Source organism: Equus przewalskii, chromosome 17 (genome assembly GCF_037783145.1).
Source record: "Equus przewalskii isolate Varuska chromosome 17, EquPr2, whole genome shotgun sequence".
Classification (NCBI taxonomy): domain Eukaryota; kingdom Metazoa; phylum Chordata; class Mammalia; order Perissodactyla; family Equidae; genus Equus; species Equus przewalskii.
In genome coordinates, this window is record NC_091847.1 from 4,467,307 (window position 1) to 4,472,887 (window position 5,581).

The 5,581-nt window shown below is 39.0% G+C and overlaps 1 pseudogene; it reads right to left on the reverse strand.

The window, feature by feature from the left end:
• Positions 1-2,619: 2,619 nt before the first annotated feature.
• LOC103543409 (thioredoxin reductase-like selenoprotein T) lies at positions 2,620-3,241 on the reverse strand (annotated as a pseudogene).
• Between the last annotated feature and the right edge of the window lie 2,340 nt (positions 3,242-5,581).

The window sequence follows — 5,581 nt, forward strand, 5'->3', positions numbered from 1 at the left end:
ATTTTCTCTCATTCCATAGGTTGCCTCTTCATTCTGGTGACGTTTCTTTTGCTGTGCACAGCTTTTCGGTTTGATGTAGTCCTACTTGTTTATTTTTACTTTTGTTGCTTGTGCTTTTGGTATCGTATCCAAAAATATCATTGCTGAGACCAATATCAAGGAGACTTTTCCCAATATTTTCTTCTAGGAGTTTTATGGTTTCTGGGCTTATATTTAAGTCTTTAATCCATTTTGAGTTATTTTTTGTGAGTGATGTCACATGGGGTCTGATTTCATCCTTTTGCATGTAAATATCCTTTTTCCAACACCGTTTATTGAAAAGACTATCTTTTCCTCATTGAGTGTTCTTTTTTTTTACTTTTTTTTTTTTAAAGACTGGTGCCTGAGCTAACATCTTTTGCCAATCTTTTCTTTCTTCTTCTTCCCAAAGGGAGAACTGGGGGCAGTACATAGTTGTATATTCTAGTTGTAGGTCCTTCTGACTGCTGTGTGGGATGCTGCCTCAGCATGGCCTGATGAGCAGTGCCATGTCTGTGGCCAGAATCTGAACTGGTGAAACCTGGGCTGCCGAAGCTGAGTGCACGAACTTAACCACTTGGCCATGGGGCCAGCCCCCTCATTGAGTATTCTTTATTTTATTCTTTCTTTCTTTCTTTATTAATTTTTTGAGAAAGATTAGCCCTGAGCTAGCTACTGCCAATCCTCCTCTTTTTTTTTTTTTGCTGAGGAAGACTGGCCCTGAGCTAACATCCATGCCCATCTTCCTCTACTTTATATGTGGGATGGCTACCCACAGCAGGGCTTTTGCCAAGCGGTGCCATGTCCGCACCCGGGATCCGAACTGGCAAACCCCGGGCCGGCGTGAAGCAGAGCGTGGAAACTTAACCACTGTGCCACCGGGCCAGCCTCCTCATTGAGTATTCTTGACTCTCTTGTCAGACATGACTTGACTGCTATGCATGAATTTATTTTGGGCTCTCTATGCTATTTTTGGGGGATGTATGTCTGTTTTTCTGCCAGTATTATACTGTTTTAATATGGCTTTGTAGTGCAGATTGAAATCAGGAAGTGTGATGCCTCTAGCTTTATTTTGCTTTTTCAAGACTGCTTTTGCTAGTCAGGGTCTTTTGTGGATCCATACAACTTTAGGATTATTTTCTTCTATTTCTGTAAAAAATTCCATTGGCGTTTTCATGGAGACTGCATGGAATCTGCATCTTTGAGTAGAATGGACATTTTAATAATATTAAGTCTTCTGGCCCACAAATATGGAATATCTTTCCATTTATTTATATCTCCTTAAATTTCTTACATCAAAGTCTTGTATTTTCAGTGTATAGATCTCTCACTCTCCTTGGTGAAATCCTAAGTATTTTATTCTTTTTGATGCTTTTATAAATGGTATTATTTTCTTTACTTCACCTTCAGATATTTCACTGTTAATATATTGAAATACAACTGATTCTTGATGTTGATTTTGTATCCTGCAGCCTCACGGGATTCATTTATTAGTTCTCACAGTTTTATGGTGGAGTCTTCTGGGTTTTCTCTGTATAAGATCATGCCATCTGTGAACAGAGTTAATTTCACTTCTTCCTTTCCAATTTGGTTGCTTTTTATTTCTTTTACTTGCTCACTGCTCTGACTAGGACCTCCAGGACTATGTTGAATAGGAGTTGTGAGAGCGAAAACCCATGTCTTGTTCTTGATCTTAGAGGAAAAACTTTTAGCTTTTCATTGTTGAGTCTGACATTAGTTGTGGGTTTGTCATATATGTCCTTTAGGTTGAGTTTTGTTCCTTCTATGCCCAATTTGTTGAGCGCTTTTATCATGTAAGAGTGTTGAATTTTGTCAGATGACTTTTCTGCATCTATTGAGAAGATCATATGATTTTTTAATAAATTCACACTTTTTATTTAACTTACATCTGCTTAGTTTTTTATTGACTTAAGTATAAAGGCCCAATTAATGAATCCATTAGATTGGTCAAGGTAAGAAATGGACTACATAAAGGATTTAAAAAGCAATTGGTCTTTTAGTAATTCTCTAGTAATACACACACGCACACACACAAACTGGTAGAGTACTCTGGATATAAGATTTCCCCCCATAATCTTATATAATGCACTGTTCACAATCTGCAGTATTTTGAAAACTATATAAACTGGACATGACCAAATTAGAGATGTCTGGTAAACTCTTATAAAGTATTTTGGGAACTTCACTTGTATTCCCCAGATGACTGATTTTAAACTATAAAAAAGGAGAATTCATATAAAAGCACAACAGATTTAACAGACATCTTTGAAAAAAATCAAATTGTAACTTAGTTTTCTACTTTTGAAAATATGACTAAGAAAAAAGGTACAAGTCTCAATGTCTACATTTTTAAAAAACTATTAACTGAGTGGATTTTGGGAAGGAAAAAAAAGCTATACAATATTATTGCACTCCACGAATGTGCAGAGTTCCAAAGTGAATTCTGAAAAACTGTCTTGCATTGAGGTTTTCCAGGAGGTACAACGAGCCTGCCAAGCAAGCATCTGGTCTGTACTAACAGCTTGCTGTCTTCAGTGCAGGTCTTCATAATGTCAGTCACGCTGCTCTTGCAAAAATCCCTCAATGTACAAGGGTTTTCAGTGCTGATAGGTGGGGCTGTGATCGATGATGTGGGATTGGATCCATATGCACACTGAGCTTCATTTCATTGTCAAGAATTTGAACAAGCTGTTGCATGGATGACAGGTGACCAGATTCCAGCTTAGACCACACAGGTACATCATTCAAAGGTATCTAAATGCACCTGTTGACACACACTGGTCCTCAATCATGTTGCTCAAGAAGAAGACCATCATACACCCATAGATCTTGTTTTCTTGGCCCCACTGCCAGATGCTAGGAGCTTGCATAGCTAAGAAAGCAAAAGGATCCTTGCCAACAATTATTAAGCCTATTATTACTAGTTTGAAGACTGACAGGAAAGATGCTATGCATCTATATATTGGTTGAGGGAGGTAATTCTCCCCTTCAATGTGGATGTCTAGGTACCGCTGGCTAATAACCTGCATGTACTCCTCAAACACCCACACATAACCTCAGGAAACACAAATCTGGAACTTGAGCAGCAGCCCCATGTCGTACTGCATCTTTAATCTCTTGCCAGGCAAGCCGCCCAGGTTGCCCACTGCAGCGGTCGGAGCACAGCCAACACCATCACCAGGAGAAGCAGCACGGACCTCATGGCCACGGAGCTGCCTCCGCCACCCTCAGACGGAGACTCATCATATGCTTTTTATCCTTCATTCTATTAGTGTGGTGTATCAGTTTTATTGATTTGTGTATGCTGAACCATCCTTGCATCCTGTGGCTAAATCTCACTTGGTCACAGTGTATGATCCTTTTAATGTGTTGTTGAATTTGGTTTGATAGAAGTTTTTTGAGAATGTTTACATCTATATTCATCAGGGATTTGGGCTTGTGCTTTTCTGATAGTGCCCTTATTGGCTTTGGTATCAGGGTAATGTTGGCCTCGTAAAATGAGTATGGGAATGTTCCCCCTGCTTCATTATTTTGGAAGAGATTGTGAAGCATTTGTGTATGTTTTTATTTAAATGTTTGGTTGAATTCACCAGTGAAACCATCTGGTCCTGCGATTTTCTTTGTTGGGAAGTTTTATTTTCTGTATTCTTAATGCTCTGACACCTGGGGATTCACTGACCAAAGAGAGACTGCCCCTCCCAGGGTTGGCTAAAGTCCCAGAGGTAGCAATTTACCCAGGAGTACACTTTTCATATGGAAACTAACCAATCTAGAACCTATATTTCCCCCTTTCCCACCTCCTTTATCGGTCTTTCACACTCTGGAGCAACATTCCCCCACCCTAATTACCTCTGGACCAGGTATCAGGCAACTAGAGACAGCCTCTATGCTCCAGATCCTGCTGAAGTTATTTGAACCAGCCAATCCTAACACTGCGTAGCTTGCCTTGCCTTTTCTGCAGAAACTACAATAAAGGCTCTTGCCCACGTTTCTCCCTCATTCTCTATGACTCTTGACCAACCCTGGTGCTTCCATGTGTGGCCCTGCATAGAGTGGTATGCCTCTCGCCGCCCCCCACCGCCACATACACACACACACTTGGGGAACTGTAAGTAACAAACTATCTTTTCAATGGCAGTCCTCTCCTGATCTGTTGGCTTCATCCATACCTAAATAATAACAAAACCTACACTTTAAAACATCCTCACCCTTCTTCTCACTGGCAGAGTCTTCCTCCTATTGTAGAAGCTTATGATGCCATTTATTGTCTTTCTCAGTTTACTTGCAGTAAGATGTAGCCATGGGATCCAGTTCTGGGCAACGAGGTAAAAGGAGAAGTCTTTTACAAATCTTCTGGAAATGATACTTCATCTAAATAAAAGTAAAGAGATGCTTGAAAAAAGCTCTTCTCTGCTCTTTTTAGGCTTTAGTCTTTGGACACAATTGTGTTAGGATGTGATGCTTGGAAGTGAAGTTGTCATCCTGCAACCAGGCAGCAACACACTTAAAAACGAAAACCAGCACATTGAGGATCATGGCAGAGGCAGGAGGGAAAGTGCCTGGGTCCCAGATGACAGTATTGAGTCTTTGCATCTTTGCACCAGCTCAAGTGTAGGCTAACTCTGGATGACCTGTTACGTAAGATAGTAAATTCCTTACCATTTAAGCCAGGCTTAGTAGTATATTCTGCAACTTGCACCTAATGGTGTCGTAAATGATACCGTCTGCTCTGGGGAAGGTTATAGAGCTCTCCCCAAGATTAGCAAAGGAATACTTCATTTCTCCTTTGGCTTCTAATCTTTATGTGTGTTTTCCTGTGATAACGACCTAAGCACCTAATACAATATTCCCATTGTCCACAGGAAAACTTCTCCAGAGTTCCTAGATTAGGAAGAATTAGAAATTTATACAGAAGCAAAGAAAAATATTTATGGTTTTATTCCAGATGTCTATGAATGAGTTAACTGTATCATACTATATAAAATTCTTTTTACATCTTGTATTTTAATAAGTATCAAGAAATAAACTTCATAACCTTCCAGGTTAAAAATGCCTCAAGCCAGTACTAAACTTAGATGTATGGATTAGAGAGGTACCTATTGTGTGGAGGTTAAAACCAAGGTCCCTGGTTTACGTCTTACTATGCATATAATAACGGGGAAGTTACTACTCAGATTGCCTCAGTTTTCTCATCTTTAAATACGATGATGACAATAGTACCTAGAGTAGTTGTGATGATTATTGTAAAAAATATATATATACACACACATAAAATCTCCCTTAGAACAGGGCCAGAAGCATAGTAAGTGCTGAATGTGTTAACTGGTATAATGATCAACTATACTTTCATCTGCTATTATTTCATCTGTTTTTTTGCCCTAGTAATCAATCCAAGATAAGACCCTTCAAGAAACATAGGTAAAATATATATATTCCATAAATATAGTTTTCTCTATTAGTTTAATCTTTTATATTTTGTCCATGCCATTTTGATCTTTTATCTCACAGCTTAATTTTTTCAAGCAAGAATATTGGTATCAGC